The sequence below is a fragment of the Sinohyriopsis cumingii genome, chromosome 15 (genome assembly GCF_028554795.1).
Source record: "Sinohyriopsis cumingii isolate HCF-2022 chromosome 15, ASM2855479v2, whole genome shotgun sequence".
Lineage (NCBI taxonomy): Eukaryota > Metazoa > Mollusca > Bivalvia > Unionida > Unionidae > Sinohyriopsis > Sinohyriopsis cumingii.
The window spans coordinates 24,280,035-24,294,914 of NC_142975.1; the positions used below are offsets into that span (position 1 = coordinate 24,280,035).

A 14,880-nucleotide genomic window follows, 5' to 3' on the forward strand; every position below is an offset into this window, starting at 1 on the left:
GAGAAGATCCTTGTGGGACAGCATATGATTACCAATAGGGAAGATCCCTTGTGGGACAGAATATGATTACCAATAGGGAAGATCATTGTGGGACAGTTGCGTGACAGCATATGATTACCAATAGGGAAGATCCTTGTGTGACAGCATATGATTACCGATAGGGAAGATCCATTGTGGGACAGCATATGATTAATTAATCTGAATCCTCATATTCATTTCATGAAGATTCTTCTGATCTGTGATGCAATTTTTTCATATCAAATTACTGTTTGCAGCCTATTGCCAATAATCGTAAGACTTACCAGTATGTTATAGATATAGTATTAAATGGCAGATAATAACATGTAGCGAAAACACTACTCACTGAAATACTTTTTACAGTCTAAGTGACATAGAAGCAATATCATTTATATTTTTTGAGTTGTTGATATAAATAAAATGAGAAATAGTGGTCAGCTATTTGAAAATGTATAGGCAGCTCCATTGTTACCAGTCCAGCAATTGATGTACACTTATATCTCAATGTATGCTCCAAAGTATGTTTAGGTATTGATCATGGAATCAAAATTTGGTCTATTAATGATTATCCAGCTGACAAGAATTAAGTTCAAGAAATGTGAGGATTTCAGGAAGACAATCTGGTTGAAAGGCTTGTAAATTAAAACATGTTTCTTAGCACATTACATGACATCATTAATGAAGCATAAGTAGAAATTCTTTAAAAATGGATCACATGTAGGATAATTCCTTCATGAACAGTTTACTCTTTGGTGTCAATGTGTCATGTATAATTCATTTGGACTTAAAAGTTATGCCAGCTGAACATGTTACATGGAAGGGATTGAATTTATTTTCTCCCCAACTATGCATTTACAAATTTTTTATATATGGATGTACACATTATACTAGCAATCAAAGACAAATAAAAATATTGATCCAATATTTAAAAAATTACTTCATTGTTAAAATTGTAGATGTTTTGGCTAAAACTATCATTAGTTCAATTATTATTTGCCTACTTATTTTTCTCTCATTTCTTACAAAATAGGCACACAATAACACATACCTGGCATAACTGAAGAACATTTAACCTCATGATTCAAGCTATGAAGTGTTCGGGTGAACATGTAAGGCAAGGTCAAATCAGATAGCGCTAAGTTAGCAAAAACATCAAATGTTGTCACAAATATCAGGCAACAGTCACTGTACAGAGCTACATGGAGGACTTTGGAAATTCAGTACAGCCACATGGACTTGTAGCTTCCTAAGAGTTTCCATTTTCCATTTCTGGCTGCGTCTTCAGATGGTTTTGTAAAGAAAACTCATTGTGTAAGTCATATGTACATAGATGTCTGGGGATTAAATTTTGTTCACCGCTCTCAGTGCCATAGAAGTACCTGACATTTATAGAAATTTTAACCTCAAAATTCAATCTAGGAAGTAATTTGTTTATCTATTGAAGGTAAAGTACAGACGTAATCTGATTAATTGACCAGTAGCAGTGGTGGCACCTAGGTAGTAATGATAACTCACTACTTGCTCCCATGAAACCATCAAGACCTTTTACACATTTATAAGTGGGTTGTTGCACTTGAACCATATTTACAGCATTTGTTGAGTGTATAATCTTTTATGACTTTTGAATGACTACATCTTTACACTTGCTTCTTTCAATCAATGAATCAATCAATATTTATAACTAAAATGTCAATGAGGTACCCATGCTGTCATGGTTACCTTCTTAATGTAAGGAAGCAGAGTACTGTTTGATATTCCTATGATCCTAACATGAACCCTGATTAGTGTGGGACACTAAAGACAATAAAATGGTAAGATAACCCTAACATGAACCCAGACTAGTGAGCCACACTAAAATAGTAAGATAACCCTAACATGAAACCCAATTAGTGAGCGACACTAAAATGGTAGAATAACCCAACCATTAACCATGACTAGTGAGCGACACTAAAATGGTTTGATAACCCTACCATGAACCATGACTAGTGAGCAACACTAAAATGGTAAGCCAACCCTAACATGAACCCAGACTAGATAGCGAAACTAAAATGGTTTGATAACCCTACCATGACTAGTGAGCGACACTAAAATGGTAAGCCAGCCCTAACATGAACCCAGACTAGATAGCGACACTAAAATGGTAGGATAACCCTACCATGAAACCAGACTAGTGAGCGACACTAAAATGGCAGGATAACCCTAGTATGAACCTTATGACCGTTGCTCTAGTAGTCAGTGACATTTAGGTCACTAAAATTGACTATTATTACAATAAATGGTTATAATGTTACAAGTTACTACCACAAAAAATACATTATTCTAAAACCTCTGAGAAACACTTTTGGGGGAATTATGTATTGAATTAAAATTTTATATTGCTGACAAAAACATAATAAAAATCACCATGACCTTTAATAGCAGACACTAGGAGAGAGGTAAATTCTGTGTGATTCTCACAGAAACATTTCTCAGAGAAGCATACAAGCTTAACTTTACTGAATGTCTGGCTTAAGGTGGAACAAAAAAATTAAAAAAATGGTAACAGAAAGCAGGATGTTGTTCCATTACAGAATTTTTTTCTCATCTTTCAGCTAATGCACAATAACAATTAATCATGTTATTTTCAATAGTGTGAGCAAGTGAGACAAAAACACAATAGAGACTTAACTTTCTCAAAATGAAACATTTATTGAAGAATGATAGTTGATGTCTCAAAACATTTAAAATGGTGTACAATCTGCTGTAATCATGTCCAATATTATCTCATCAGAAGCTTATGAGCTTAAGCTTGTCATTAAATACACAATGGGTAGTTATCACTCCAAAGGATCATTTGGCTTCTATCGTCAATTATGCTGCAAATAACCAACAGAATAACCACTGATGCTCCAACGAGACTGTCATGCTGGCAACATTTAAGATGTAACAATGTGATGCTGCTTTGTTTTGATCTCATTATATATTAATGCTCAAATGAATTAAATTGTAGTATTTTTTACACATGTCAATCAGCGAGGACTGCAAAACTTATTTCAGGTGAACATCTGTATGAAATCATGTATGATGCTCTTTTCTGTCCATATTGTTCACAATTATTTCCTTCTTGGAAACTGGTTACTGCAGCACTGTTCACTTGTCAAAGTATCTAGGATCTTCTCAAAAGAGGTTCTGAAAAAAGTGAGAAATAATTCATGTGATAATTCTGTAATTTGTTCCATCTCATGTGGATTTTACTACAGAATAAAACAGACACTAACAGGGAAATGTCATCAACCACTATTATAAATGGATGACATCATTCCTACAAACAAACTTTTATTATGCTGAAATCTATTATGGGAAGTCCCTCAAAGCTAGATCTTATGCAAAGATCCCCGCCATTTTAAGTAATTTTAAAGATTATCCCTTTGAGTACTGATGGCCAAATCTGACGATTATCAAATTCATTTGAAAAATTTATAAAGTACTTAATACACTTGTGTTTAATGTGAAATTTTTGTTGCACAGATGTTTGTGAGAGAGTTGCTTACCAATTTTTCTTTGTGGAGTAAAAATCGTGATATAAGGAGAGTGGATCAGCATAATGCCTTGAAGCTTTCTGATAAATGTATGAAAATATATTCAGTGATTTTTTAAAAGAAGTTGTTCAAAGTTTCATATGTTGAATTTAAGTATGTATACTTTTTGACAGATTTGGTGTTATCCTTAAAATTTTTAAACTCTGCATGGATGCAGTGTGCTATGTTTTGTTTTCATTTGTCTGGTTGTTTAGCAGATGAATGATGGACAGGGTTTTCCATTTTTACCAGATAAACATAGAAATACATGATTTCCAAACTGTGATAAAAACTAAACTGAGCATAATTTTAACAAATAGAACATTTTAGAGAATTTCGTGAGGGAAAATAAAATGAGGAAAATATTACATGATAGAAATACACATACATGATATCAATTATTCACTTACTTTTTCTTGAAAATTAAGTTGATTTTAAAGCAACTCAAAAACTGTGATAATTTTACAATATTATGATTTAGCATAGAATTTCACATTAATATCTGGGTATAAAATATGCTGCTAATCATATATGCAAATGTCAGTATTTGCAAGCTAAAAGTGGTAATTTCATTCTCTTCTCTTCCATCTTTCTTATGTTTCATAACTTTATAAAGCACAATAAAATCTGGAGACCCATATGAGAAATACCTACACAATTTGGGTGACTTTAGCAAATTCACATGCTTTCACTGGTCAGAGCACAGATCACAAGATCCACTGGGCAATGGACCTAAAATTGACAAAGGAAACATACTAAATTAGATAGTATACCACTTTAACTGTCAAGTGGCCATCCATTTAATACATACACAAAAATCTGGCAAGCTTGTCCCCCCCCCATACATGCTTTTTTACATCTCACCCCTGTGTACATATGATTGATGCACACACACCCAGAATCCTAAAGAATGGCCCATATTTAATACTCAGAAATGATCAAGGATTAATAATATTAATGTGTTTAATAACACAGATATACCACCGATGTAGAATCTCTTGCTGCACCAAAGAAATAAGCTGTGTACATACATCATCAGTAGACACATCCACATCCACCCTCCATGCGCATGTACTAAATGGACAGCCCCCAATAATACATTCTTTACTCACTCAGGCTGCAAAGATAAAACAAGAAGATTGTTTCTTGCATACAGTGAAATACAATCAACACATCTGAAGGATAAAATAAGTGTAACAAAATTGGGACAGCATGTATTTATTATGTTATAAAGAAGCCTATAAAAGGTAAAAATTGCATATTTGCAATCTACTATTGCATACATTATATGAAAAAATATAATGCAAAAGAAAAGCTTAATTACAAAATTTTTAGAAATATAATTTTTTTTAAAAATATTATATTGTTCATATTAAAGTCTTAGCTAGACAAAGTTTACATTTAAATAATCATAAGATGGAATAGAAATAACAAGAACAAAGAGATGTGTTTAATAAACATGATAGCCCCACTGAAAAACAGATACAATGTAATATTTGATGAACATTTTAAACATTTAAAACACTGCGATACTGGCAGGACAATCCAAAAATGTCATCTATGTATGCAAATCCAATTGTTAACCTTATTTTTACCTTTGGGGGTGGGGTGATTGTGCCAACAGGGATTATGTAACAAGCTGAGCGTAAAAATTGTATAAAACATTTATGAAACTTAAAAATTGCTGTAAGGAAGAAAAGACAAGTAATAAATTACTTTACAAACTGAAATAGAATTACTTTCATACTAGCCATGTAAAACTCAGTATATTTATATATACAGTTTGGTCAAGAATCACTATATTGTATATCATTTTCATACAGTTTCAATTTCTACCCATGGATTAAGATGAAATGTAGTTGCAGATGAAGAGATGGATGGCCAGACAAACTGATCCAGTACTTGATGATTATAATCAGACCAGATGATTAAAAAATTCACATAAATACCAAATATTTTGTTAATGTTTACAGCATCTGCCATATTCAGATCACTGTTCCTTGCTGACTGCTCTTTGTATCTTTGAGTAGGTACAGTATATCAACCAGATTCTATTGGCATTTTATTCAGTCTTACATTTATTATCATACCTATTTTAGTAACATAATTAGATCTATTTGCATTTACTATAATTGGTTAGTTATCTGCATCACTTTATTGACTTCATCTGGTCATTATCATGGGAAGTTTCCAGTTTATTCAGTACAACAATCTGTAATAAGAAAGACAAAACATGATCTTTTGAAACAAGCTCACAGCTTTTACTAGCCGTGAAACCTATAATGAGATTATAATCGGTAAAATGAAATCAAAGCCAATAAAGATAAAAAAATGATTTCATACACTACCTTAAGACTTTTGTCAAGCTAAAATTGGAATAATCAAACTGTTTTGGTATGAAAAACTTCAACAAAATTTATGGATATAAGACACTAGAACATTAAGGCTAATTTAACTGTCATGATTTCACTAAATTACTGTAAATAACAAATAATGCAAATAGGAAGATTTGTTTACAAATTATTCAGTTATATGTAAAACACTGCAAGACAAATTAATAGGTACTGATGCAAATACATGACATGCCTTGAAGACAGCAAGTTAGTTTTCCATAGAGAATGTTAGCAAACTTGTTCCACTACTCAATAATGGAACCCATATCACTTGCATGTGAACAACTGTACTTTGTCCAATATGTTTTTGCAGAGTTTTGCATTATAAACATTTCGCATCAACATAGCCAGAAGGGTGTGTGTGTGTGTGTGTGTCTGGCGTGCATCCACTCCCGCTTAAAAAGAAACATACACACACAAATGTACAGTCACTTGTCACTTTAAATTTGACCATCATTTTATTCTTGCACGTGTTTATTAGGTAGTATGCACACTTGGAGTGAATAGACACACACAGTTTAGCTTTGGTGCCCTTGCAAAGAAGTTGAGGCCTGAAGGAAATTTTGGAACAATCCCATTTCTGCACCACTGGACCTGATCCAGCCTGGCATAATCATATTGTTTACAGCAATGGAAGATATTTTAGACTCTGACATTGTTCAGATGAATTTCTTAATAATCTGTTTGGCAAAGTTATCTCCTATTCATTTTGAGAATTGCATTATTGTACAGGTTTAAAAATCAACAAGCTTGCAATAATGTCATGATGAATGCCAACACTGTAGTATCAGATGAATCAAAGTCATTGTTGTTGCTGTTGTGGGGTTTAATGCCATTTTTCAGCACACAATAGGTTATACATAGTATCCAGTATAACTGGTGAAGAAGAACCTGACAAGAACCACCGACCCATGGGAAGCTACTGGCAAGTTTTTTGGTCTTTACCTTTTTGGGGCTTAAAATTAAACAATCCAACTTTTTATAAATGGGAGTTAAAAATATCTGGTGTCGAGATTGTCAAACCACTCTATGACAAGATGAATTTAGAGTCAGTGCTGACCAAGTGTTGCATACTGGTTGGGCTTTCGGGGGGGGGGGGTATTTTATGTATCTCTGGTCCCTAAAATTATCAATATATGGGGGACATTGCCTGTTTGAGATGGGAGGGTGTCACAGGCCTCCCTCAAAGTGCAACACTGCTGATAATTGCTTCTAATGTCAAGAACACTGCCCACTTTATTCATTAAAAGTTCATACATTCTACACTAAGTTTGTTTTCCATTTGTTTTTATCAAACTCGTACAAGTTTTCACTCTTTGGTACTAATAAATGTTTACAAGACGGTGAGTAGACTGGTCTAAATTTAATTACATTAACTGTTGTCAGAAGGGTAATATAATATATTCCATTAACAATCCTTCATATGACTGATTTCAGGTCATTAACGTTAATTTTTATATTTGTATCATAACTGGTAGAGTAAAACTTTATTCTAGTCAAATAAAAAATTTAGTATTTGCCTCACTGGGTGAATGTTGTATTTCGTTATTAATTGGAGATTTGTCAAACCAGGCTTTAAGTTCACCAATAAAATTATAAATTTCACACTACTACAAAAAACATAATGTGTAGGATATTATTGGCAAACAATAACTCTCAATAGAATGAAAAAAAAAATGTATGCATCAAGCCGAAAGGGCTTGAAATGATGTCTTTGATTATCCTACATAAAAATAAGTGAACCATATTTTGTTGTTGTCAAGTTGATGTGTTTAATGGGTGAAAATGGCTTTTAAATATTTGAATTTATGCAAGATATGATTGTTTCAAGCCTAGTTTAAGTCACAACGAAGATGAATAAAGGTCAGATTAGTCAAAATATAGTTACATATTCTGGCATTTTTTGTTTCTTCAGAAATACAAAGATTAACTAGTAGCTAGGGAAATAAGTTCAAGTGATTGTAGCAAGTTATTATTTCAATAGGTGGAGACACAGAAATAGCAAGTCCCAATTTTTGTTCCTTCTGCAGGTATTATGGTTTGCCAGAACAAATATTACATCTTGTATTAGCCCACAGCATGAATGATTCATAACACAAATATCAATGAAAACAAGTAATGTCTGATATTAACTTGAGATGAAGCAAAAGATTCATTTTTCAAAACTGCCATTGTAAAGCCTCTGCTGAAGAAACCAACACTAGACCATAACGATTTAAGGTACTACCACCAGTTTGTAATCTCAAATTGATATAAAAATCTTAGAAGAGCTTGTTCTACCCCAGCTTGCATCTCATCTGAATTCAAATAGTCTTTTTAGTAATGTACTGCTTATTGTCCTTGCCACAGTACTGAAATTACTCTTCTAAAAGTAGTTAATGACATTCTATCTGCTTGGGATAGCGGAAAGATTACAGTCCTCACCCTCCTTGATTTGTCTGCAGCAATTGACACAACAGACCATGATATATTACTTCACTGTCTTCAGCATGTATTTGACATTCATGATACATCCTTACTGTGGTTCAAGTCCTACTTGGTCAACAGGACACAAATTGTATCTGCAAATGGAATACACTCCAGCCCAGTTGATCTATGTTGTGGTGTTCCACAGGGGTCTGTTCTTGGACCTGTTCTCTTCATTCTATACACTCAGCCGCTCTCAAGTGTCATAGATCATCATCCAGTGTCTCACCAATTTTATGTTGATGACACCCAAATATACAAATTTAGCCACCCAACTGAAGTTGATGCTATCATCCAAGGTGTAGAGAGGTGCATTTAAGTTGTGAAATCATGGATGACATGTAACAAGCTGCAGATGAATGATGATAAAACTGAGACCATTCTAATCACAACAAAAAGACTTTCTCATTCACATCCTTTACCTCAAACAAGTATCAGCAACACCAACATTAATTTCACACAATCAGTACGAAACCTAGGTGTTACTCTGGACAGTACTCTCACACTGCACCAACATGTCATGAACATATGCAAGGATGTATCTCTTGAGCTGATATGCATCAGCTCCATTCTCAAATATCTTTCAGCTGATGCCACTTGTGTGTTCATTAGTACTTTCAAGACTGGACTATTGTAAATCAATTCTGTCTGGTTCATCTCAGTATCTATTCCAGAAATTTCAAAACACAGCTGCTCGGATCATACTTAGAGTACCACGATCAGAGCACACCTCCCTGCTGCTCTGTACCCTACACTGGCTATCCATTCCATCCAGAATCAAACACAAAATTTGTTCTCTGTGCAACGTTTCACTGTCGGACTATAGTCCAACATACCAATCCGACCTCACCCATATGTGCACACCAGCAAGATACTTACGCTCCTCTTCTGACAATCATATACTCATTATTGCCACTATGAAAACAAAGTCATATGGACATCGTTCTTTTGCATACCAGGACCCAGCAACATGTTATGAATTGCCGACTGAACTCAGACACAAAGATACAGTGATCCCATTCAAGAGTGCTCTAAAAACTCACTTATTTCGACTGCAAGAACAAACTTAAAGACCTAATGTTTCCTACCTTAAATATTCTCAGCATGTTTGTTATGTTTTCTAATTTCATAGCATTTGTTTTGTAATCATATCATTATATATGTTTTCTTATCTTATAGGTGTTGTCTGATGTTGTAAAGTGCTTAGAGCTTCTAAAGATTAGGTGCTATACAAAGTCCTCATTATTTCATTATTATTATTATTATTATATGCTACATGAGACTATAAGGCATTAAAATTTGGTTCTTCTTTTAAAACAGTATATCTTAATATACCTTCTTAATTCCAACCTAGTATATGACAAATATACTGTTATTAACTTCATTTTATTATAGAAAATGTTTATTAAAAATAAGGGAGTCCCAGATTCCTCCTTATCCTCTCTTGCAAAATGGTCCATATAATATGGAATGTGTTAAATGGCTGTTAAAACCCAATCAATATACAATTCAGTAAAAGCATACGACTTAAAATAAAAATCATACACCCATTATGAAGAAAAAGAGTCTTAACAATAAAGATAATAATACTCTGATATTCTTAACTCAAAATTATTTTTAAAATCTCATTAAAGGTTATGCCTCCTGTAACAATACAAAATTCCATAATCAATAAGTAAAAAAACCTCACGCAATGTTGACAGCTTTTTTAAAATTAAAAGTCACGATGAAATCGCATATTCTTAATTTAAATTTGGGAAAATATTGTTTACTTCATCATAATGTAACTTCTATCTGAACAGGAAGCACAACAAGTTAGTGGGATCTCAAATAAAAATTAAAAGTCCTCATATCAAATCTGATAATGCCAAAAAAATAAAATTATATTCTATATTCTCTACAATAAAACTAATCATTCATTATAGTCTATAGGTAAAAAAAAATTTGAGAATGCCAGTCTTTATACATAACGTATATTCAAGCAATGATGACATTTGCATTTGAAAATGTAGTAAAAACGATACCTTCACTATATCAATTTTATCACTGTTTGAAACAAAGTAACTGAAAAATGAAAAAAAAAATAAGCTGTTTAACTGAAAATGACATGTTGCATACAAATTGTGGCATGTTTAAAGACTAAGTTACTCCACGTAGTAAATATCTAATTATTCACAACAAATCTTTTAATGGTACATTGATTTTATAATTTTAGGGAAATTCATCTGTTAAAATTATAAATATTTAAAGGAACAAAGATAATTTTTCAAAATAACACATATTCCATTTTTTATGTAGCTCTCAGAATATGTGATTTTCCATTTCTGACAATGATTATGCTTAATATTTAATTACCAATTGATTAACTCCTTATTTTGGCCAGATAACTTGTGTTTTGAAACTCCTCTCTGAGAACCTTCCTTCCGTAGTGTGATGTCTATAGAAGCATACAGACAGCCAATTGTTCTTTATGGTGGTTAAGTACAATTTCCTAGTGCTCAAAGGTATTATCTTTTATCTTTTTGATACTTCTGCTCCAAAACTGAATTTTTAACAAACTTAAGCTGTGCCAAAGTTTCACTTTCTCAAATTAGTACTTTACTGAATACTATGATTAGACTGCTCTGGCTGGCCTAAGTGGTTATAGCATCACCATGGATGTGGGAGGTCGCAGGTTAGAACTTCGGCCGAGTCATACCAAATTCTTGCAAAAATGGTACTAACAGCTGCCTCACTTGGCGCTCAACATTAAGATGTTATTTTTAGGACTGGCTGGCCTGGTGTCAGGTTAATGTGACTGGCTAGGACATTATGTTACATGTCTGCAGCATGATGCCCAATTGCTAGCCATCACTATAAACAGCCACACTGCAGGCATCATAGCAATATGACTTTTTTTTTTAAAGCTACATTAAAAATCCAAATCACACACACACACTACTGACAGATTTCTTATCTGTTCTTCAATGCTGTATTAGGGTTTTAGGTCCATAAATGCCATAGCTTGCTTGCTCCGACAGAGGTGTTTTGACCAAATAAATAACTGTACTTCTTATTATCATGTGTTAGTTTTATTTATTCAACAGATCTTAACCCTTAAAGGCTGTATAGTTTTGAAGCACATGATCCAGCAGGGCTAAATTGTTTGAGAAAAGAAATGAAAAGTGCACTCTAATTTTAAATTGTATGTAATTTAATTAGGTTTTGTATCATGTCTGCTTTACATTAAATTTTGATTTACTGCTCGCGGGGGTGGGGTGGGGGTGGGGGTGGGTGGACTGGAAAAACTATTTTGTCCATTCAGAGTACATCGGACATGTATTTAACACCAATCAGTCACTGGTATCTCCATTAAAACTTTCCCAGCTCCAATAATCAGATATATTTCATAATAACAGAAATCACCGTCTTCATCAGTGTCAGCGGCCAGTATTTGAGGAACAAAAGAAAATGAACCAAGCAGGGAATTAGCCTTTTTGTTTTTTCTAGGTAGGCTGTATTTTTAACATGCACTTGTAAAACTTCCTTTTTACATGGCTTATACTATGACATAATGCTTACTACAGGGCACAATGTGCCAATAAAATCTAGTTTAAGAACCATATATGTCAAGTTGAAGAATCCAGATGTAAACAGTTGCCTACCTGAAAAAAGACTTATGTTGCAAAAAACACGACGATACCTCTACTGGTGTGACTTACCCAAAGCACTTTAAATAAAAATTGTTTACAGTGCAGAGTACATTTTCCTATGAGTGACTTTAAATTGTTGGAGTTCCTGTGCATCAATATTTGGGAAATTCATACAAATTTTGCGTGATTGATGCCCTGGAAGCATCTCTGTATCTGCTTTGTAATGAATCTAAAGATAAAAAACAACCACTGGATAATAAATTGTTTCCAAACTTAACAATTATCAATGGATGGGTAATGTGGGGTTTAAAAGGTCTTAAAGTAACTTTTATGTTCTCAGAAATTTTCAAATATATTTTCAAATAATGAAAACAAAACATTGGTGGCTAAGCTAACAAAACCCTAAATCACAAAATTTCTATCATCACATCGGTTAAAAGTAGCATTGTGAATAATTGTAACCAAAATTAAAAAGAAATAATGGCCAAAATTGATAGGTTGGAAACAACTGGGTATTTAGTTTACTACTAGGTCAATGATTATGCAATCAACTTTTTACCCATGATAGCAACTAACTGATACATGTAAAATAAAATTCTAATGAGTCATTATCCATACAATAAAAAGAGTGGTCACGCTATACCTCCTACTACGGTTTGTGGTCATTGTGGTTTCAGCTCTGTATTCCTGTCTGGGTGTGGTATTTACCTATCTGCTGTGACACCAGGTGGTTTCTCTGACAGGTCGTCTCAAGCAAAATAGAGGTATACAGTGCTGAAAATACAAAAATAATTTAATTTTGCCACCAGAACAACTTCATACAAATTTGAGTCATACACTCTACTCTTACAGCATGGCTGGTTAATCTAAAGAGTACAACTTGTATCAATTTATTCCATGCTACTGCAGATTTATTGATAAGCAGTGAATTTTTATATTTTACACAATCAAACTGACTAATGTTTTGGAGACAAATTGTTCAATGCGTTGATAACACAGTATTTAGGCATATACTACTCTTGCTGTACGTACAGTATGTACTTCATTTTGGGAATGCTGAAATCAGATAAAGTTGAAGTATACTTAGCTAATTAAATGCATAAAAAATATATTAATACTTAAGAAAGTGCTTAGATAGCTTCATTTGATTCAAGATACTTCTCATCCTTTTAACCAATTTTGGCATTTCTGACTTCATTGCATTACTGCCAACTGAAATGTAGGCCAACGAACTTGAAAACATTTCTTATGTGAGAATTTGTATTAATTAGAAAAAAGACATCAGAGTTAGTAAAGTCTGATAAACTTTATTATTTAATTTGTAGAAAAATGTGGAGACAGGCTGCCAAGAGTGTGAGATATTCCTGACAATTTGACTTCTTGTTCTGATGTTAGTCAACATTGGAACTCACTACACATACCGTTATTTAACCAGTAAAACCTAAATCCCCAAAACATAAATATCAGGGTTGATGTCTTACACTGTTATGATTACCTTAAGGCCATTTTTCATGCTACACAACAGTAAATATATCTGTGGAGGAAGAACCTGGAAAACCACTGGGAAAAACCACGGACCCATGGGAAGCTAGTGGCATGCTCTCTCAAAACGGAGCAGAACCTGAGACTAAATTTTCCTGTAAATATTAAATGTACTATATAATAATAAATAAATAATTTAAAGAGTAAATTGTAAGCAACAATAACCCTGACCTGCGCATTACATTATACAAATGACTGCCTGTAATGCTGCTGATTGGTTATGAACAACTAAAGTATTCTCACACCATACCCTTTGATTGTACCACCCTACTGATCTGAAAAACAGAAAGAATAAAATATATCAAAAACGCACAAAACTTAGCCATTGCATTCACTGATTTATGAATTCTAAACTGATTGCCTCCAGGTGGGTCTCCAACACTGCTGACTTTTTTTAATCAAAAGGGAGCTTCTTTAGCAACATGGTCGCCATTTTTGCTTGGGCCAGCTTGTTTTCAAGCACTGTTGTGATTGAAATTACTGTCTTTGAAACTCTGTAATTCCATAAATTTGGGATTTACATCTCTTTGAACACGTGTATACAAGAATTCCTTCTATTTATTTGTTCAAATTGTTCTTGAAATATTAGAACAAAACATTGCACATATTGGACGTAGATGGCACGGCTTCTACTTAGTCCTACAATGTAAGACATAGCACATGTTATTTTTGTTTTAGTGATATGATGCCCACAACATAAATATCAGTGTCGAGGTCTTACATGTAGGACGAGGCTACGACTGAAATAGACTATTATAAAAATCAGAAATGGAAGAGTGCTTACAAACAAACGGGAGGATATGCGAATACTATAATTGTAATATAAATCTACCTACCTCGATGCATTTAAAGTCTCTTGTATAACAGTTTCGGCTTTAAAACAAAGCAGTCTAGGTGAATTACTAGGTCTACGAAAAATACTAAACATCTTGCCCGCCATGACTTTTGTACATTTTGTACTCTTCAGTACTAAAGATTCAGCATCCCGCAGCATTTCGCGAAACAACCAATGAGAGTGAATCTTACAATTATTTTACTGAATACTAGTATACTGTTGGTTCCAACGATTTCGCATGTGAGCGATCTCCTACTGCATCACTGATCAGTTTGCACTGGAGGTTATGCTTACCCCAGAGAAAGAACGCATTATCGCCATTATAAGCTACGTCCCTGCGTACCCTATCACTGACAAGAGGTCATGCTACCTTTAGAGTATGGATGCAGTATCGTGATTGTAGAAATATTACAACTCGGTCTCGTCATAAGATGCAT

At 33.6% G+C, this 14,880-nt stretch overlaps 1 long non-coding RNA gene across 2 annotated transcripts; it reads right to left on the reverse strand.

Annotated features, from left to right (window-relative positions):
• Window positions 1-2,686: 2,686 nt before the first annotated feature.
• Window positions 2,687-14,642, reverse strand: LOC149781416 (uncharacterized). 2 transcript variants are annotated; one of them, XR_016414705.1, is made up of 6 exons: window positions 14,445-14,642; window positions 13,562-13,703; window positions 12,710-12,840; window positions 4,557-5,787; window positions 4,230-4,307; window positions 2,687-3,186 (listed from the first exon to the last, which is right to left on the reverse strand). It is a non-coding gene; the product is annotated as an uncharacterized LOC149781416 (long non-coding RNA). The 2 variants fall into 2 exon arrangements; XR_016414706.1 differs by lacking the exon at window positions 13,562-13,703.
• Between the last annotated feature and the right edge of the window lie 238 nt (window positions 14,643-14,880).